Source organism: Triturus cristatus, chromosome 7, assembly GCF_964204655.1.
Source record: "Triturus cristatus chromosome 7, aTriCri1.1, whole genome shotgun sequence".
In the NCBI taxonomy this organism is placed as follows: Eukaryota; Metazoa; Chordata; class Amphibia; order Caudata; family Salamandridae; genus Triturus; species Triturus cristatus.
In genome coordinates this window covers 749,096,789-749,118,637 of record NC_140590.1, presented here as the reverse complement: position 1 = coordinate 749,118,637, position 21,849 = coordinate 749,096,789, and the positions used below count along the sequence as shown (strand labels likewise).

Sequence of the window (21,849 nt, the reverse complement as noted above, 5' to 3'; positions counted from 1 at the left end):
TATAGCCTACCATATACTCTTAAAGTGCCTTATAATCTTAAACGGTTATGGTAACTATGGTTTGGCTTTATCAAAACATGTCGTATAAGGTGTCTAACACTTTGGAATAATACCCCCCCATCCCATTTCTGGGGATGAGGATATTATCCCTCCCTTCTAGAGGGAGAAGACATGTTGAAACCTACTTACCCGGTTAAAGTTAACCAGAGCCCCAGCATCACAAAATGGATGCTGCTGCCACGACACAAGTCTGACCTCCTGCTGCTGGGAGTGATCCCGGCAAGGGAGGCTTGGACAATAGGTTTCCTGCCTTGGGAGGTGCGAGCACCACCCCAGACAGGCCTTAGTGTATTGGGGCAGGGAGGGATGAATGAAACGAGACACTGCCTGGGGCACACAAGGTGTCCCATGCATAGTCCAGTTCAAACCGGTGCTGGGGTACACCAGCCCCAGTCCTGGCGTGAAACTGGACAAAGGGAAGGGGGTGTAACCACCCCCCTCCCAGGTCCCACCCATAAGGCGTGACCTAGCAGGCAACCCAGCCCCCCAGATTAGTATAAGAGTGGTAGCTGGGCCCCAGGAGATTGGATTATCTTGAACCTGCAACTTGAACAGAAACTCTGGACCTTCGACATTCGATGAAAGAAGAAGACTGAAGAATCTCCCTTGTGGCCAAGGAGTGGCTACCCTGTGCAAACAGGCACCATCAAGAGACTACCCTTTGCTTTGCTGAAGTTCTACGAGGGACCGACTGCAGAGCCCGACCAGAGCCTTGACTTCCAGACTTCTCCGACCCTGATCCACATCCACAGCCGAGCTGAGATCCGTGGAGGCGACGAGAGACGTGGGACCGGCTACCTGGGAAAAGTGGCGAGTATCTTCCAGCGCAGCTTCGGAGGTACCCTCGAAGTTGTGCACCGGGGATTGAGAAGCCCCAAACCCAAGCACCATCTGCACCGAAGATCAGCCCCCCACACTCCACGAGTCCTGCGTGGGGCCCTTCTGCATTTTCCTGCTTGCCGCGTCTGTCCGGTTGCTTGCCCGTTGGCTAGCGGCCTTTGTGACGACACACCTTGAAATCTTCACTGCTGGTTTGGCTCCTCCAGACTGGCTCCCGCTTCTTTGCAAAAGAGAAGCACCCCAGACCTTCCTGGTCTGCACCAGAAGCAAGTCCTCCGTTCTTCGTGGGTTCCGCTTGCCAAGGCTTGGTGAATCCTAGTTCGACTTCGACGCCGCCGACAGCAAGAGCCTTCGTGGGACAGCTCGCCTCCTGGTCCTGGTCGTCCTCGATGTCTCCTGGTACCCGTGGCTGCAGCGACAAGCTTCACCCTTCACCTGCAATCTTCACGACATCGCCTGGTTCCTTCCTGGTTCCACGTGGTCACTGGCTAGTGACCTTGACTCTGTCCCTTCTGCTTGCAGGTACCCTTCCTTCTTGATCCCGGCCTTGGGATCCACCGGACACTCTGCACTGACTGCCTGTCAGCAACTTTCCTTCAGGCATCCATAGAAGTCCACGACGAAACCCGACGCAAGTTCACACCTATGCACCCGCAGCCTGTGGGCTAGGTAACTTGGGTACTTCGGTGCTCACAAGGGTAGTGACTATCCTAGGGTCTAGTTTCCGAGTCTCGACTTCCTAGTTGCTTCAGAAGTGTCCTAAAACTGTTTATTTCAGAACTGTACTATTTCTATCGACTATACGCATTACGCGTGAGTGTTTCCACTCTGCACCTGAATCCCGTGGGCCTCCCACTTCCTAACTGTTGGTAGTGTAGTGTAGCCCCAGCGATCCCCTAGGCCTACTCTATTTCCGTGACAGTGGTCCTTATACCACTTCTTTAGTATATGGTTTGCGTGGCCCCTAGGGCCTAACTGTATTACTTACCTGTGTGACTTAATGTATGCTTGAATAAGACTGTGTTGTACTTACCTCTAATCTCATAAAGAGTGCCGAGGGTTTGACTAGAATAAATACACTTTATTTTATATATATATCTGTTGTGGTGTCCTTTCATTTGGTATTCAAGGGATTATATATGGTATCACAGCTGGCTTCACATGCCATTCAGAGTTTAGCCTAAGACTGCTCTTGTCCATGCTACCACTAGGATAGCTGGTCTATAAGGTTGACTTTACAACCAATCACCATAAGGGTTGTTTGGACTGATACAAGGTGTACACTAGAATTAGTGACATCATATATCTGGCCAACTTCTCACAGGCGGCGTCTAAGTACTCCGACGACGTCATTCCGGCGCACGACGCCGACGACGGACGCGGAGCCACAGACGACGCCTAGCAACGCGCAAGGGGTATTGCTACAAAAATCTTTCCAGATCCAGCCTGACGCCTGGGGATATTCTAAGGTGAGGAATCTAACTAACGTGTTTCTTTCAGATTCACCAGATCAATGCCGTATCCTCTGTGTGTTTCAACACCCTCTGCATACTTTGCAAGACGATCAAGTGGATACGCCTCCGACTCCAAGAAAACCGTCACCCAGGCACTCATCAATCAATCAATCAATCAGGGGTTTGTAAAGCGCGCTACTTACCCGTGAGGGTCTCAAGGCGCTTGGGAGGCGGGGCGCAGCTCCGGATCAGTCGAAGAGCCAGGTCTTGAGGTCCTTCCTGAACGTGTGCAGGGTTGGGGCACGTCTGATGTTCACAGGGAGATCGTTTCAGGTCTTGGCCGCGATGTAGGAGAAGGGTCTTCCACCAGTTCTGGTTCTGCGGATGCGTGGGACCTCTGCCAGGGTGAGTTCGGCGGAGCGGAGGTTCCTCTTGGGTACGTGGAAAGATACTCTCTCGTTGAGGTATTTGGGCCCGATGTTGTTGAGGGATTTGTAGACGTGGTTGAGTAGCTTGAAGGTGACCCGCTTCTCTACAGGGAGCCAATGGAGGTCTAATAGGTGTTGGGTTCTTGGCGTGGAGTCCCGAGGATGAGTCTGGCTGCGGCGTTCTGGATGGTTTGGAGTCTGTGCAGAAGGGTTCTGTTGATTCCGGCGTATAGGGTGTTGCCGTAGTCGAGTTTGCTGGTTATGAGTGCGTGGGTGACGGTCCTTCTGCAGTCGGGGGGGATCCATCACCAGCAGAATGAACTACAGTAACGCCCTCTATGCCGAAATCAGCAAAAACCTCCTCCGCAAACTTCAGACCACCCAGAACAGTGCAGCCAGACTCATCCTCGACATATCACGACACAACCATATCATCCAACACCTCCGTGACCTCCACTGGCTCCACGTCGAAAGAAGAATAACCTTCAAGCTGCTCACACATGCCCTCCAAAACACCGGACCCCAATGCCTCAATGACTGAATCTCCTTCCATGCCCCCAAGAGAAACCTCTGCTGAGCCGACCTCGCCTTAGCCATCATCCCTCGTTTCTACAGGACCAGAGCAGTTGGAAGATCCTTCTCCTATCTCGCAGCCAAGACCTGGAACAAACTCCCCCTGCATCTCCGACGAAGCCCGACACCACCAATTAAAAAAGGTCCTCAAGACCTGGCTCTTTGAATGACCCCCACGGAGTTGTTCACACCCCACTCAGCACCTTGAGACCCTCACAGTGAGTAGTGTGTTTTACAAACCCTGATTGATTGATTGACATTTGGGGCCCTCCTTACATTAACCAGTTTTGTCTAGTTCAGGAGCAGTTGGCTCCCGCTCTGGCACGAAACTACACAAAAACCAGGGGCGTGTACACCCCCCCGCCCTGCTCCTCCCTAGGGAGGTGCTCAGAGCTCCTCAGGTGGGGACTTGATTCTGACATGTTGAATCTTGGCCCTTGGGAGCATCTGACTGGCTAAGCCAGCTGAGTAGCGTTCCTGACCCCCCTGATAGGTGGGTCATCACAGGAGCGGTAATTTTTAGGGTTACTTAGGGGGTCCTTAGATTCATCCGGACAACAACTTCAAGATCCAGCTGCCTGTCATCTGAAGACTGTTCAAAGACTCTTCTGCTGGTGGACATTGAAACTCTTTTTTTTTTAACAGATATATAGCGCTAACTTGACCCGAAGTTATCGGGTGTCAGAGCGCTTTGCATAGTACCAGTAAGTCGGATGCTATTCGAGCCAGGACCAAAGACAAGACTGCTTTTGGTGGGAAGATTTGTGCTGCATCTTCGTCCCTGTGCTTCTTCGCGTTCTGCAACTCCATGGAATTACGACCTCCAAGTCATCAAGGACTCTGCCTGCAGCCAGGCTAGAAGGAATCTCCCTTGACGTGAAGGACTCACTTCCTTGCATCCATAGGCACCTCTACATTGACACAGGTTTGCTGATCCTGTTGTTCCATGGATATCGCCTGGCTCTGCAATAAAGGTGAAGGTTTGTTGGTTCTCCAAAGGCCTGACCAGTCTTCCCTGCAGCTTGGGCAACTGTAATCCCTCACGAGCCGACATGAACCACCTCCCTCTACACAGTGTCTATCTGCCATTGCCAAGGCTTGATTGCTCTCTTCACAAAACAGCTTCAAACTCCAAGAAGCCCCAATCTCCAGCATTGCACAGCTCCAAGAACGACGTCCTGTCAGCATCTTCTGCATCGTGGGCCTTCATCTCCGGTGTGCTGCTGAGGCTTCTCTGTGACACCCTGTGCCTGTTGCCAGAGGGTATTTGAGGGGGCTCCATCGATTCTCATGGCTCTAACTTAACTTCTGGGTTAGTCCCACAGACCTTGCTGGTCTACAACACAGCATCTTCTCCTGGAAACTGGTGTCTGCCTTTGCCAAGGCTTGCTGTTGGTTCTGCCAGCCACTGACTTCCCGGGCACTCGTTGACCGGCATGGGACAGCTTGTGGATGGCACCTGGGCTCCTGCATTGTCACCTGGTCCCCACAGCTCCCCCACAGGTCCCCACAGCTGCTGCTTTAACCTCACTGTGCTATAGCAAGAACCTCCAACAATGGCTGGTATTGTGCTCCTGTGCCTCCTGATCACCTCTGGGTGATTTGGAGTCTGCCTCTGTCAGCTACCTCTTGAGAACTTTGGTTTTCAGGGACCTAAACGCTATCATCATCATCATCATAGAACTTTATTAGAATTTCTGTGGATCATAAACATATAGACAAACAAGACAGCCACAATACACATATACATAGAAGTGCAAATATAAATAGCAGTAGATAAAATATAACAGTAGAAAAAAAAACTGTATGAAAAACACAAAAATTCATGACACAAACCACTGTCTAAAAGTATAAAAGAATGAATATCACTGTGAGAAGTTGGCCTGATATGTAGTGCTCACTATTCTAGTGATCAATGTGTATCATTCCAAACGACCCTTATTGATGATTGGTTGTAAGTCAACCTTTTAGACCAGCTATCCTAGTAGCGTGGATACGAGCAGTCTTTAGGCTAAACTCTAGAGGGCGTGTTAAGCCAGCTGTTTACCATCACATATACCCCTTGAACACCAAGTGAAAGGACACCACACAAGTTGTTATGAAAATAAAAGGATATTTATTTATAACAAGACTACCCTGGCTCTTTATGAGTCAGGGAGCTAAGCACACTACAAAACTCTTAGGAAAATACTTCAGTTGCACAATTTACACAAATGCCCGAGGGGCACGAGAAACCACCTACACTAACAGTGAAATGCGAATGGTTAGAGTCGGGAGATACTGATCCCGGAGTGATCCGATCAGTGGGACTAGACGAAAAAGGAACTGGACACTTGTAGAGCGAACCTGCGATGGAGCACCGAGATGCTCGAGTTACCTAGCCCGGAGGCTGCAGCTGCGTGAGGTTCGTCAAGATGTCGGGAGTCCTCGTGTAGTCTCAGGAGCCTGAAAGAAGAAGTTGCTGGCAGGCGACCAGTGACGATGTTCAGGGCGATCCAAGCCTGGATCGGTGATGAAGGAAAACCTGAAAGCAGAGGGGACTCAGTTCTCAACCGCTAGCCAGCGATCGTGTGGGTACCAGGAGGGTACCAGCTGAAGTCACCTCGACCAGGTGAGTGGGTGACGTCGGACTCGGCTGTTCCTCGGACCAGGAGGCGCGGCGGCGACCAGGATGGAGGGCGAGCTGTCCCACGAAGGTGTCTGCTGTCGATGATGCTGGGCCCAGGAAGGGGCAGCGGATCTTGGCAGTGGCAACCCAAGCGGGGGAGTCGAGATGGCGTCGGGAGTGGACCAGGAGGGTCCGGGGTCCTCCTCTGTTGAAGGGGAGCAAGAGCCAGTCTGGAGCAACCAGACCGGGGATGCAAAATAATCTTGGAGCGTCGTGAAGAGGGCCACAGCCGGTCGGCAAGTGGTCGGACAACGCGGTGAACAGCAAGGAGCGGAGGGGCCCCCACGCAGATCTCGTGGATGCTGGGGAGACAGACTTCGAAGCTGGAGCTGCTCAGGGTTTAGGGCTTCTCAAACCCTAGGTGCACTCACTCGAGGGTCCCTCGGTGGGCGTGCTAGATAAGCGTCGTGCAGGTTCTGAAGATAGCCGGTCCCGCAGGTCTCGTCACACCTACGACTCTCAGCTGGGCTGATGAGGCAGGTAAAAGGTCAGAGATGGCAGGGAACTCGGGTCTCGTCGAGCTGGGCAGTCTTGATCCGTAGGAGAGACTTACAGCAAACCGCAAGCGCTTAGGTGGTGCCTGCTGGTGCAGGGTGGCTACTCCTTAGCCACAAGGGAGAGTCTTCAGAAATAGTCAAGAGTTCCTTTCGTGGAAAGTGGTTCGTGATTCGGAGGTATCCGATTATCTGATTATCCAATTTGGGAAGGGGACTCGCTCCTACCTTTATTCTAAGAAAAAGGGGTTGGCCCGTGACTAGGTTCTACCTATGGGTGGAGCCAGGAGGGGGGTGGTTACACCCCTATCCTTTGTCCGGCTTCGCGCCAGCTCAGGGGCTGGTGTACCCCCGAAACTGGTCTGAGCCGGGCTATGCACAGTGAGCACCGGGGTGCCACTTGCAATCACCTTCCTTTCAGCCCTGCCTACCTGGAATACACAAACCCTGTCTGGGATGGTGCTAACACCGCCCTCGACAGGAAACCCTTTGTCCAAACTCCCTTCGCTGGAAGGTCCCCCAGCAGCAGGAGGTCAGACTTGTGTCTGGTGGCAGCATCCATTTTGTGATGCTGAGGCTTGAGTCAACTTTAACCGGGGTTCAGGGTTACTTCCATGTCGTGCCCCTCTAGAAGGGGGGAATGCTAACCCCGTCGCCAGAACTAGCGAGGGGTTCGTATTCCAATTCGTATGACACCTTACTCGACATGTGTAGGTGATGCGATGCCAAAGTTAGCAAATAGTTGGCCCGCGTCACCATGGAACGGCTATTAGGACTTGGTTCCGCAAGCCGTCGACGGGCTCGGCTCGCGCCAGAGCACCATCCCACATGACTCCCCGCACTCTGCCTTCAGGATTGATAAGGCCTGCCATAGGAGTGACTGATAGGAATCCATGTGTCCATTTTAGGGTTAGGTGTAGGAATACTACACCTACAGCAACGGGTGATTACACCACGTGGCCCCAGCTGTCGTGCAGCCAGTTGTGTCAGATTTGGGCGGCCATTCCAGGGGTGGCATAATACATGCTGCAGCCCCTGGTAAGCCCTGGGTACACCGAGGCCCTGGATACCTGTGGTATGCTGAGACAGGGACTGACAAGGCGGCCCAGTTCCAATTAGTGGATGCACCTAATGTACATGTGTGTTAATTTCGAGAGAGAACAGCTAGGCTGTGGGTCTGATCGGCAGGCCCACAGCCGGGGAAAGTCGTAAACCAATGAAGCAAAAGCAAAAAAATCGGGGTGATCATAGGATTGCAGACCCTACTCTCCTACATGACCCCCCCCCAAACTTTGGGACAATAAGCTAACCTTGACCAGGTGAGTCTTCTTGCTCTAAGTGGAAATACCTGGAGAGCCCATCTGCATTGCCATGATCAGTGCCAGGTCTATGCTCCACTGTGAAGTCCATCCCCTGTAGGGAAATGGACCACCTAAGTAGTTTGGGGTTTTCACCCTTCATTTGATTTAGCCACAAGAGGGGCTTATGGTCGGTCTGAATCTTGAAGTGAGTGCCAAACAAGTATGGCCTCAACTTCTTCAGGGCCCAAACCACAGCAAAGGCCTCCCTCTCAATAGCTGACCAATTCTTCTCTCTGGGGGTCAGCCTCCTGCTAATAAAAGCTATGGGCTGGTCATGACCATCAAAATTCAGTTGCGATAGAACAGCTCCCACACCCAGCTCCGAAGCGTCTGTTTGGACAATGAATGGTTTGGAGTAGTCTGGACTCTTTAGGATAGGTGCTGTGCACATGGCCTGCTTTAGGTCATCGAATGCCTTCTGACAGCTTGCTGTCCACTGAACTTTTTTTGGCATCTTTTTACTTGTCAGGTCGTTTAGCGGGGTCACAATGGATCCATAATTTCTGACAAATTTCCGGTAATAACCAGTCAGGCCCAAGAAAGCTCGAACCTGAGTCTGGGTGGTTGGAGGAGCCCAGTCCTGTATGGCCTGTATTTTGCTCTCCAACGGTTGAACCTGACCCCCTCCTACAAGGTGGCCTAGGTATACAACCTGTGTCTGCCCTATCTGGCACTTGGTGGCCTTGATAGTGAGGCCTGCCTTCTGCAGGGCCTCTAACACTTTCCTCAGGTGGACCAGGTGATCCTCCCAGGTGGAGCTAAAGACAGCGATATCGTCCAGATACGCCGCACAGAAGTCGTCCAACCCAGTGAGAACTCGATTCACCAGCCTTTGGAAGGTGGCAGGTGCATTTTTCAAACCAAAGGGCATTACCACGAACTGATAATGCCCACCCGGGGTAGAAAATGCTGTTTTGGGCTTGGCCTCCTCAGCTAACCTGATTTGCCAATACCCAGCTGTCAGGTCAAACGTACTTAAGTAGTTGGCCGAGGCCAACCGGTCGATAAGTTCGTCTGCTCTTGGTATCGGGTGGGCGTCAGTCTTAGTGACTGCATTGAGACCTCTGTAGTCCACGCAAAACCTCATCTCTTTCTTACCGCCCTGGGTGTGAGGTTTCGGCACGAGCACTACGGGACTAGCCCAGGGGCTGTCCGAGGGTTCAATGACTCCCAGCTCCAACATTTTCTGCACCTCTGTCTTGATGCAGTCTCTGACGTGATCAGGTTGCCGATAGATTTTACTCTTTACGGGTAGACTGTCCCCAGTGTCGACCTCATGGGTACACCAATTGGTCTGACTGGGTGTCAGAGAGAACATATGTCGAAAGGATTGAAGAACCTGTTTACAATCCTTTTGTTGATGTCCAGAGAGGCTGCCACAAAAGACAACACCATCTACTGATCCATCGTCAGGGTTCTGAGAGAGCAGGTCCGGGAGAGGGTCACTCTCCTCCTCCTGTCCCTCATCTGTGGCCATGAGCAAGCCCATGCCCTCCCTGTCGACATATGCCTTGAGCCTGTTTACATGGAGCACCCTGTGGGGGCTCCGGGGAGTTCCCAGGTCTACCAGGTAGGTGACCTCTCCCTTTTGCTCAATGATCGTGTGGGGCCCAGACCATTTGTCTTTGAGTGCTGCTGGGGCCACTGGCTCCAGCACCCACACCTTCTGTCCAGGCTGGTACACAGTCAGGACAGCCTTTTGGTCGTGCCAAGCTTTCTGTAATTCTTGGCTCGCCTCAAGGTTTTTAGACGCCTTTTCCATGTACTCCGCCATCCGCGAGCGGAGACCGAGCACATAGTCCACAATGTTTGATGCCGGCTTTCTGAGAGGTCTCTCCCATCCTTCCTTTACCAAACAAAGGGGTCCCCTTACAGGATGTCCGAACAGAAGCTCAAAAGGGCTGTAGCCAACCCCCTTCTGCGGGACCTCTCTGTAGGCGAACAAGAGGCAGGGTATCAGGACATCCCATCTCCGCCGAAGCTTTTCAGGTAGTCCGTGAATCATCCCTTTTAGGGTCCTGTTGAATCTCTCAACAAGCCCATTGCATTGTGGGTGATAGGGTGTGGTGAATTTGTAATTGACACCACATTCCTTCCACATAGCAGTCAGATATCCCGACATGAAGTTTGCACCTCTGTCTGAGACGACCTCCTTAGGGAAGCCCACTCTGGAGAACACTCCAAGTAGGGCCCGGGCCACCACAGGTGCTGTAGTGGTCCTAAGGGGAATAGCTTCAGGATACCTGGTGGCGTGGTCCACCACCACCAGTATAAACTTGTGCCCTGATGCTGTCTGGGGTTCCATTGGTCCGACAATGTCGATCCCCACTCGCTCAAAGGGTACCCCCACCACTGGTAGTGGTATGAGGGGGGCCTTTGTCGTGCCACCTGACTTACCACTGGCTTGGCAAGTGACACAGGAGCGGCAAAACTCCTTCGTATCTTCGGACATGTGGGGCCAGTGAAAGTGTGGAACAAGTCTGTCCCAAGTCTTATTCTGGCCTAAGTGACCTGCAAGGGGAATCTCGTGGGCCAAGGTGAGAAGGAAACCTCTCAGAGACAAGGGGATGACCAACCTCCTGGTCGCACCAGGTTTGGGGTCTCTTGCCTCGGAGTACAGGAGTCCATCGTCCCAGTACACTTTGTGGGTACCTGTGGCGTTCCCTGCAGCCTCAGCAGCGGCCTGCTGTCTGAGGGGTTCAAGTGAGGGGCAGTCTAACTGTGCCTTCCCCAGGTCTTCCCTGGAGGGTCCCCCTGAGCCCAGAAACTCAACCTGACCAGGTTCAAGCTCTTGCGGCTCAGTTTCCCTCAGTTCCTTAAGGTCAGCCTCCTCGGAGACTTGATCCACGACCTGGGGCAAGGGGGAAGGCGAAGCCTTACCCTTACTGCTCCTTTTCTTGGAAGGTGTCTGGTCCGTTCTTCCAGGATCCAGCACCTGTTCAGTGGGGCATCTTTTGGCCTGTGACCTGGTCACAGCAAGGACATGTGCTGGCAAGCCTAACATCTCCATGTGAGTCCTCTGCTCCACTTCTGACCATTGTGACGTTTCCAAATCATTGCCCAACAGACATTCTACGGGGAGGTCTGAACTAACCACAACCTTTTTCGGGCCACTTACCCCTCCCCAGGAGAAATCAACAACTGCCATACTGTGATTGGTAGTGACGTTGCTGGCATTGGTCACTAGGTAACTGGTACCTAGCATGATCTGTCCAGGGTCCACAAAGTTAGGCGTCACCATGGTGACACTGGCACAAGTGTCCCTGTAGGCCTGAGCCACTTTTCCATTGATCAAAGGTGTCTGTCTGTATTTGCCCAAAGTATTGGGACTGGCATCAGGGGACATATCCATATCCCCTGTACAGACAAGGACGGCCTGAGTGAGCGTGCTGACTAAGTCGTCACTCCCCTCGGTTCCCAAGGTTAACCCAACTAATGCCTTGGGAGGCGCACTACCACTGCTGACTGTACTAGGGGGCGCAGGTGCCTTAGGGGCTGCCGTGGTAGGAGTTTGCCCTCCTTTCTTGGTGCACTCACTAAACCAGTGAGTCTTACTTTTACAGTATTGGCACCACCTTTTTGACTGGCCTTCTCGAGTCTTCTTCTTCTGTGAAGCCTGACCCCCACCCTCTTTGGTTTGTTGGGGACCTGTCGAAGACTTTTGGTCATTTTGTTCGTTCTTGTTACCCTTTTGGTCTGCTTTCTTCTGACCACCCTGGTTCTGATTCTGGTTCTGCTTGACCCTTGTTCTGACCCATCTGTCTGCCTTCTTTCCCAATTCTTGGGGAGAGGTCAGATCCGAGTCGACAAGGTGCTGATGCAACAATTGGTTCTGACAGTTGTTTAAAATCTGTTCTCGCATGATAAGATTGTACAATCCTGTGTAATCAGTAACCTTGCTACCCAGCAACCAGCCTTCCAAAGCCTTAGTGGCACAATCGACAAAGTCAGCCCAATCCTGAGACTGAATTTTCTGGGTGTCCCGGAACAGCACCCGGTACTGTTCCGTGGTTAAGCCGAACCCATCAATCAGTGTGTTCTTCAGGACTTGGTAGTTGTTAGCATCCTCAGCTCTAGTAGTGAGGAGCTTGTCCCTTCCTTTACCTTCAAAGGAAAGCCACAGTATAGCTGCCCACTGACTTGGGGGGACGCACTGGACAGTGCAGGCCCTCTCCAAGGCAGTTATCCACTTGTGGATGTCGTCCCCTTGTTTAAAGGGGGGCACTATTTTACTCAGGTGTCTAGTGTCTATACCCCTGTCTTTCTCTCTATTGAGACTGCTGCCACCAGTGGGATCTAACCCACTTAATTTCTGCTCTCGGGCCAGGGCAAGTCTTTCTTTGGCGAGGGCAAGTTCTTCCCGCTCGATCCTCAGATTGACTTCCCTCATCTTCGCTTCATGCTCCCTTCTCTGAGGGGACGTCATTCCTCTCTGAGAAGATGCCTGAGAGACATGTGTATGAACCGATCTGCCGGAGCCTCTGGAGAGAGACCTAGCTCGTCCGTTCCCAAGGTTAAGCCTGCTTGAGCGTGGGCCCGGGGCTCCCCCAGTTCCATTCTCATGCCTGCTTAAGTTGGTCCTTGTAAGCCTGCTGACTACCACTGGACCTTTGTCTGCCTCGTCTCCCGATAACTCGTCCTCGTCCTCCTCCTCTGTGTGGAGGTCGAGGTCGGGGTCACCGAGGGTTCCCTCTAAGGGAGGCATGTTCCCATCTGCACTGGGGGGACCTGTGTTAGAGGACCTCCTAGCATCGTACGCCTCTAAGAGACCTATCAGAATTGCGATGGTAGGGTTAGAACCCTGGTTTAGCTTCCTGGAGGCACACAGTTGTCGCATCTCCTTGAAGCTAAGAGTTGCATATCGTGACACGACCTGTGGAGGGTCACTGACCACTAAGGGAGTCTGCGAAGACTCTCCGTGGATCGACATGCTTTTCTAGTGAGGTGTAAGTGTTGCACCTACCTACACTATGGGTTTACCTACTGATCCCTTGCTAGGAGTTGTAGTCAGGGTGTGCTAAGCCCTGTTACACTACAACAGCCGGTTCAGTAGAACTCGGAGTATTCTAAGTTAAGTTATATGTACCTGGGTACTTATGTGATCTTTCACTGCGAAATTCTTAGGATACGTGTGTGGTAGAACAACAGCAAGCTCAAATCCCAACCGCTGCTCACCAATGTGAGAAGTTGGCCTGATATGTAGTGCTCACTATTCTAGTGATCACTGTGTATCATTCCAAACGACCCTTATTGATGATTGGTTGTAAGTCAACCTTTTAGACCAGCTATCCTAGTAGCGTGGATACGAGCAGTCTTTAGGCTAAACTCTAGAGGGCGTGTTAAGCCAGCTGTTTACCATCACATATACCCCTTGAACACCAAGTGAAAGGACACCACACAAGTTGTTATGAAAATAAAAGGATATTTATTTATAACAAGACTACCCTGGCTCTTTATGAGTCAGGGAGCTAAGCACACTACAAAACTCTTAGGAAAATACTTCAGTTGCACAATTTACACAAATGCCCGAGGGGCACGAGAAATCACCTACACTAACAGTGAAATGCGAATGGTTAGAGTCGGGAGATACTGATCCCGGAGTGATCCGATCAGTGGGACTAGACGAAAAAGGAACTGGACACTTGTAGAGCGAACCTGCGATGGAGCACCGAGATGCTCGAGTTACCTAGCCCGGAGGCTGCAGCTGCGTGAGGTTCGTCAAGATGTCGGGAGTCCTCGTGTAGTCTCAGGAGCCTGAAAGAAGAAGTTGCTGGCAGGCGACCAGTGACGATGTTCAGGGCGATCCAAGCCTGGATCGGTGATGAAGGAAAACCTGAAAGCAGAGGGGACTCAGTTCTCAACCGCTAGCCAGCGATCGTGTGGGTACCAGGAGGGTACCAGCTGAAGTCACCTCGACCAGGTGAGTGGGTGACGTCGGACTCGGCTGTTCCTCGGACCAGGAGGCGCGGCGGCGACCAGGATGGAGGGCGAGCTGTCCCACGAAGGTGTCTGCTGTCGATGATGCTGGGCCCAGGAAGGGGCAGCGGATCTTGGCAGTGGCAACCCAAGCGGGGGAGTCGAGATGGCGTCGGGAGTGGACCAGGAGGGTCCGGGGTCCTCCTCTGTTGAAGGGGAGCAAGAGCCAGTCTGGAGCAACCAGACCGGGGATGCAAAATAATCTTGGAGCGTCGTGAAGAGGGCCACAGCCGGTCGGCAAGTGGTCGGACAACGCGGTGAACAGCAAGGAGCGGAAGGGCCCCCACGCAGATCTCGTGGATGCTGGGGAGACAGACTTCGAAGCTGGAGCTGCTCAGGGTTTAGGGCTTCTCAAACCCTAGGTGCACTCACTCGAGGGTCCCCCGGTGGGCGTGCTAGATAAGCGTCGTGCAGGTTCTGAAGATAGCCGGTCCCGCAGGTCTCGTCACACCTACGACTCTCAGCTGGGCTGATGAGGCAGGTAAAAGGTCAGAGATGGCAGGGAACTCGGGTCTCGTCGAGCCGGGCAGTCTTGATCCGTAGGAGAGACTTACAGCAAACCGCAAGCGCTTAGGTGGTGCCTGCTGGTGCAGGGTGGCTACTCCTTAGCCACAAGGGAGAGTCTTCAGAAATAGTCAAGAGTTCCTTTCGTGGAAAGTGGTTCGTGATTCGGAGGTATCCGATTATCTGATTATCCAATTTGGGAAGGGGACTCGCTCCTACCTTTATTCTAAGAAAAAGGGGTTGGCCCGTGACTAGGTTCTACCTATGGGTGGAGCCAGGAGGGGGGTGGTTACACCCCTATCCTTTGTCCGGCTTCGCGCCAGCTCAGGGGCTGGTGTGCCCCCGAAACTGGTCTGAGCCGGGCTATGCACAGTGAGCACCGGGGTGCCACTTGCAATCACCTTCCTTTCAGCCCTGCCTACCTGGAATACACAAACCCTGTCTGGGATGGTGCTAACACCGCCCTCGACAGGAAACCCTTTGTCCAAACTCCCTTCGCTGGAAGGTCCCCCAGCAGCAGGAGGTCAGACTTGTGTCTGGTGGCAGCATCCATTTTGTGATGCTGAGGCTTGAGTCAACTTTAACCGGGGTTCAGGGTTACTTCCATGTCGTGCCCCTCTAGAAGGGGGGAATGCTAACCCCGTCGCCAGAACTAGCGAGGGGTTCGTATTCCAATTCGTATGACACCTTACTCGACATGTGTAGGTGATGCGATGCCAAAGTTAGCAAATAGTTGGCCCGCGTCACCATGGAACGGCTATTAGGACTTGGTTCCGCAAGCCGTCGACGGGCTCGGCTCGCGCCAGAGCACCATCCCACATGACTCCCCGCACTCTGCCTTCAGGATTGATAAGGCCTGCCATAGGAGTGACTGATAGGAATCCATGTGTCCATTTTAGGGTTAGGTGTAGGAATACTACACCTACAGCAACGGGTGATTACACCACGTGGCCCCAGCTGTCGTGCAGCCAGTTGTGTCAGATTTGGGCGGCCATTCCAGGGGTGGCATAATACATGCTGCAGCCCCTGGTAGGCCCTGGGTACACCGAGGCCCTGGATACCTGTGGTATGCTGAGACAGGGACTGACAAGGCGGCCCAGTTCCAATTAGTGGATGCACCTAATGTACATGTGTGTTAATTTCGAGAGAGAACAGCTAGGCTGTGGGTCTGATCGGCAGGCCCACAGCCGGGGAAAGTCGTAAACCAATGAAGCAAAAGCAAAAAAATCGGGGTGATCATAGGATTGCAGACCCTACTCTCCTACAATCACAAATAAAATCTACAGCATAAAATTATCCCACCACGAAACCTCACAAACATCAAGCAGGTCTTATCAAAGGTCGATAGCAGACTGTAGTGATTTAGCACGCTTAATCCAAAATGCCTTTAAAAATATAACCAGACAAAACAAGCATTTACAATGCAATCGGTCTCGCCTTTGGGATCTTTTGCGTATTTAGCGATTCAGCACATTTAGGGTAAGGGCATGAAATGGGGAGACCAGCTGTGTTGAATAAAAGGCAAACACAGTTTGGGTAGAATTTAAGATAAAGTTTGGGGCAGTGTGACAGAGGGAAAGGAGAGAGTTCTGTAGAAGGACAGAAAGTGGGGGGCAATGGGATAGCATAGATAGAGACCAACAGAGAGTTTGGAGGATAGCAGTCAGTTGAAAAGAGATAAACACAGAGTTAGGAGTGAGGGAGAGGAGAAACTAGAAAAAGGAGAGGGATAGAGTTTTGGGTATGAGTATAGGCGGGGGTAGCTTGCATTTGAGAAAGAGTTTAACAAACAGAGACAGACAGAGTTCGGGGTTGAGGAAGATGAGAAAGTTTTGAAGAGAGAGACAGGCAGAGTTTTGGGGTGGAGGGAAGGACGCGGGATTTAAAGGGACTGCGCATGAGACAGAAAAAGTGAGTTTGAAGGGCTAACAGTGAGTTTAAAATATTGCTTCACAGGACACGGGAGCGTTCAATGGAGGGGCAGACATCTGGGGCACAGACAGACAGAAATGTGATTGTATGCCCCTTCCGGCGGCCACTAAGTACTGGCCCCAAGTTTTTGAGGACTTTACCAAGTTATCCCGTCCATATTTCTTTTATGCGTCTACGGTTTTTGGGGGAAGCCTAGATCTACAAAAAACCCCGGTATCTTCTACAGTTAAAACACAGTCCATTCTAAAGTCAATAACTCTGGAAAATAAATAAGCTTAAAATCGCCAAATACATGGATAAAATAATAGGCATTGGGATTTTAAAAGTGAAAGTAGCTCCAGAGAATACAGATTGAACAAGAACACCAGGATAAATAGCTTTACCTAGTGAAATGGCAAGGCACCCTCGTATGCACGGCACAAGCCTTTAAATGTTCGTGAACGCGAAAAAACAGCCACCCTGGGCAAGGTGCAGAACCTGTTCAAAGTAAATTGGTTCCAAGTTTTTGCATGCGTGCAAACGTTGAAGTGGCACAGCTGCCACAAAAACAAACTATTGGTGCAATGCACAATTGTAACCAAATTGTAAGCTCACTTGTGAAATGGCAGTTCAGAAGGTAGGGGCAATACATGACAACACAACAATGCTTTATTGATACCCTGATGGGTTGACACGTGTTTCCAAAGCTTCACAGCTTCGAATAGCTGTCACAATTTTACATGAGGATCACAAATCTCTTGTTTTCTGCAGTAGAAGAATAGCTTCCAGGCTCGGCCACTCCCTCTGCCATTTCTCACCAAAGTGCCATGTACAAGCAAAAAAAAGCAATACGGGTAATTTCCTCCTTCACACCACTGGAGCGTCAGAAACAAGGGGGCAAAAACATTCCCAAGCCATTTCAAAAAGTAAAAGGCTTCCAATTAACAAGTGTGGAAGGAACAAGCCAAATACCAGGCCAGCAGCACAGGACAGCAGCAGATTTTCTATTAGATATGTTCCCACCTGTGCTGCGCATGGCAGTACTGTACACCCAGCACTGCATTGCCCTCTATGAGAGAGTTCTCAGTTTCTGCTGCAGTAACAGCTTTGATAACCGCTGCAGAACACGTCATGGCTATAAAGTTATTTACATTGAATCAAGGCCCTTCTTTCTCAGGAAAACGCTTAAGAGCTTGCTTTCTGTACTAAATGTTAACAGGCAGTAAAAGCATGCGGCTTCCAAAAATAAAGCGCAATCGAAATTCTAAATGCAGTCGCAATTATTGCATGCAGCTGAAGCTGCCATAAAAAGAATGAAATGGGCACGGCCTCTATAGTGAAAGCATGCTGTGTTTGCAATGCTGTGAATGCATTAAGACGGCCAGTAGAATGCTCTCACCTGATGCAGAGTGTCCGGGGGCAGCTGTGTTCTCGAAGGGCTCGACCATATTGTTATTCCCTGCAGTGGTCCCTATGCCCGCCCTCTCCCTGTAGCACTGCCCAAACAGCAGACGCGCAAAATGAAAATGGCATGCCTATTGTTTAGCAAATATATTGAACAAGCATTTGCAATGCAATAGGATTCGCATTTACGCGAGACCTATGGCATTGCAAACGGGAGTGCGGGCTGGCGGGGGCAGGGGGCGAGAGGGCACGGACAGTGGGAGTGTGGGTGGGGGGGTGTTAGTTGGGAGAAGGTACATACAACGGAAGTGAGGGGGAGGGAGAAGAAAACACGGGCAACAGAAGTGCGGGCGGGAGGGGGGTGAGAAGGCAAGGACAACGGGAGTGAGGGCAGTAGGGAGAAGGCAAGGACAACGGGAGTGCGGGCGTGGAGGGGGTGAGAAGGCACGGAAAAAAATAGTGCTCTAAGTAGAATGTACCGTACACTGTTATCACTCAAAGTAAGGGGCCAATAGCCATGGGTGGGTAAAGATAACGACATGGCCATAATAAGGCGGGTCTAACAAGCCTCATAATCAATAAGAAGACAGAATTTACGAAGGACAAAGACAGAAGCCATTGAAAAATGTGGGTGGAGAGTGAGGGCAGCTTGTCTCCCATACTCTACTACTGACTGATCAACAGCTGCCTGAAGCTCAGTGCAGAGAAAACAGAAGTCCTCATCCCAGGCTCCACCCCCTCCGCATGGGACAACACCTGGTGGTCCCACGCCCTCGGAAACCCACCCACCCCAATAGACCACGCATGCAACCTCGGCATCATACTCGACTCTTCAGTCACCATGAAGAACAAGTTACTTACCTTCGGTAACGATGTATCTGTAAGAAACATTAGTTAGTTAGATTCCTCACCGTAGAATATCCCCAGGCGTCAGGCTGGATCCGGAAAGATTTTTGTAGTAATACCCCTTGCACATCGCTAGGCGTCGTCTGCGGCTCCGCGTCCGTCGTCGGCGTCGTGCGCCGGAATGACGTCGTCGGAGTACTTAGACGCCGCCCTCGCGCGCTGACATCAGTTCTTATACATAGCTTTCCGCGCCAGGGACGCTGAGCCATGCAAGAGACCGACACTGGTGCCAAAAAATCTAGGGCCCTGAAAGGGAGAACCTTAACCCTAGATGTCGGTTCGCAGAACGGGGAGGCTGGGTGGGTCGGTGAGGAATCTAACTAACTAAAGTTTCTTACAGATACATCGTTACCGAAGGTAAGTAACTTGTTCATCTGAAAGAAACAAGTTAGTTAGATTCCTCACCTTAGAATAGATACACCAGCAATGCCAACCCCGGAGGTGGGCCTGCGAACCAAGATCACACCAGAAAGTCCTGGAGAACAGAACGGCCAAAGTGGCCATCTCTCCGGACTTGGCTGTCCAGGCAATAGTGCTTGGCGAACGTGTGCAGTGAAGCCCACGTTGCCGCCTGACAGATGTCCTGCAAGGGGACTCCCCGTCCCAGGGCAGTTGTCGCCGCTGTGGCCCGGGTGGAATGGGCTCGCAGCCCAACAGGAGGGACCTTTTTCGCCAAAGAATAGCAGAGTTTAATACACAACACGACCCATCGCGAGATGGTCCGCTTGTGCACAGCTTTACCCTTCTTCGCACCTACATATCCAACAAAAAGTTGGTCGTCCATCCGGAACTGTTTCGTGCGGTCCAAATAAAATGACAGCGCACGTTTTGGGTCCAGACGGTGGACCCTCTCTTCATCTTTTGAAGGAGGCGGAAAGAAGGTGGGCAGCGTGACAGATTGCCCGATGTGAAAGGGAGTCACGACTTTAGGAAGGAAAGAAGGACGGGTCCGGAGGACAACCTTATCCGGATGAACCGAAAGGAAGGGAGGTTTAGCTGACAGAGCCTGGAGCTCACTCACCCGCCTAGCGGAGGTGATAGCCACCAGGAAGGCAGTTTTCAGAGGCAGGAGACGAAGTGGACAGTTGTGAAGGGGCTCAAAGGGAGCGCACATCAGAAAAGTAAGAACAAGGTTCAAGTCCCACTGAGGCATTACGAATGGAACAGGGGGGAACATATGAGTAATGCCCTTGAGAAAACGGGAGACAACAGGGGACTTGAAAAGAGAAGGCTGATCAGGAAGCCTTAAGAAAGCAGAGATTGCAGCAAGATAACCCTTCAAGGTAACCAGAGCAGAGCCCTGCTGGGCCAAAGAAAGAAGAAAGAGGAGCACCTCAGAAAGAGGGGCAGAAAGGGGATCCACAGCCTTTGCTGTGCACCATGCCACAAATTTGTTCCACCGGCAGGCGTATACCGTCTTTGTGGAGGGACGCCTGGCTGCCAGAATGACATCACAGACTTCAGGAGGCAAGTCAAATGGCATCAAATGCCGCCGCTCAATCTCCACGCATGGAGGTGGAGGCTGGACAGGTTCGGGTGGAGGACCGTCCCCTGCTGCTGCGACAGAAGGTCCTCCTGAAGAGGCAGTCGTATTGGGGGATCGATGGACATACTGAGTAGCTCGGGATACCAGTACCTTTGTGCCCAATCCGGAGCCACCAAGATGACTTGGGCCCGGTCGCACCTGATCTTCTTCAGCACTCTGGGCAGAAGTGGTATAGGCGGAAAGGCGTACAACAGACCGCAACTCCACTCGCGACGAAAAGCGTCTCCGAGCGAGTGCCGCCTTGGAAATTCAAACGCGCAGAACTGCTGACATTGCGCGTTCTCTTCGGTGGCGAATAGATCTAACCAAGGCTCTCCCCACTGCAGAAAGAGACCTTGCGCCACGTCCGAGTTCAGACGCCATTCGTGATCCATCATGCACCGGCGGCTGAGTTCGTCTGCTCTGGCGTTCAGAGAGCCCGCCAGATGTTGAACCGCCAGGGTGACGCCCTGATGTTCCAGCCATGTCCAGAGGCGCAGAGCCTCCTGACAAAGGGTCCACGACCCCACCCCGTCCTGTTTGTTGCAATACCACATGGCGGTGGTGTTGTCCGTGAACACCTGCACGACACTTCCCCGGACAGAGGGAAGGAAGGCTCTCAGTGCAAGTCGGATCGCCCTCAGCTCCAATAGGTTGATATGGAGCCGAGTCTCCGCCGGAGACCAGAGTCCTCTGATCTCCGCCTCTCCCATATGGCCCCCCCATCCCAGGAGCGACGCATCCGTCACTACGACATGCTCCGGTAGGGGTAGGGAGAGGGATCTGCCGCTGACCCAATCGCGATTCGTGAGCCACCACTGCAGCTGGTTCGCAGTGCCCTCCGAGATCAGGACATGGTCGGACAGGTTGCTGCGATGCTGGGCCCACTGAAACTTCAATTCCCACTGCAGAGCCCGCATCCGCCACCTGGCCTGAGGTACCAACAGGATGCAGGAGGCCATCAGCCCCAGAAGCCGCAGCACCAACCTGACCGAAACCCAGGACATAGGCCGGAAGATGGAAATCAGGGCCTGAATGTCCCAGACCTGCTGTTCCGGCGGATAGACCCGGAACTGCGCCGAATCGAGAACCGCTCCAATGAAAAAGAGCTTCTGGGAGGGACTCAGGTGCGACTTCGGCACATTGATGGAGAACCCCAGCGAGTGCAGGAGGTCGGCCGTAGTCTGGAGGTGGGAGACGACTTGCCGGGGCGAGCCCGCCTTCAACAGCCAGTTGTCGAGATAGGGGAAGACTGGAACCCCTGATCTGCACAGATGAGCTGCGACCACCGCCATCACTTTCGTGAACACCCGAAGGGCACTGGTGAGGCCGAAGGGGAGCATGGTGAACTGAAAGTGCTCCTGACCCACCGTGATCCGCAGGTAACGCCGGTGGGCCGGCAGGACGGGGATGTGGAAATAAGCGTCCTGCAAGTCCAATGCTACCATCCAGTCTCCAGGGTCTAGGGCAGCCAGAACCTGAGCTAAAGTGAGCATCTTGAACCGGTCCTTCCGGAGGAAGGCGTTGACGCTCCTGAGGTCCAAGATCGGGCGTAGGCCCCCTTTGCCCTTCTTGGGAACCAGAAAGTAGTGGGAATAACAACCACGACCTACTTCTGGACCAGGAACGCGCTCGACGGCCTCTTTGGCCAAGAGGGCCTAAACTTCCTCTCGTAGAAGATGCAAATGATCCCCGACATACGGTGGTTCAGCAGTGGCATGGCTGGAGGGGTCGTCTCGAAGGGA

The 21,849-nt window shown here is 52.3% G+C and overlaps 1 protein-coding gene and 1 long non-coding RNA gene across 3 annotated transcripts in view; both read right to left on the bottom strand.

Annotated features, from left to right (window-relative positions):
• The window catches only part of LOC146810463 (uncharacterized), a 217,174-nt gene extending 199,488 nt beyond the window's left edge, over positions 1 to 17,686 (bottom strand). Inside the window, exon 1 of the long non-coding RNA XR_014965693.1 lies at positions 17,669 to 17,686. This is a non-coding gene — a long non-coding RNA (uncharacterized LOC146810463). The remainder of the gene's footprint in view (positions 1 to 17,668) is intronic.
• The window catches only part of DNAH17 (dynein axonemal heavy chain 17), a 14,992,541-nt gene that overhangs the window by 8,500,648 nt on the left and 6,470,044 nt on the right, over positions 1 to 21,849 (bottom strand). The gene's annotated exons all lie outside the window — the stretch shown is intronic.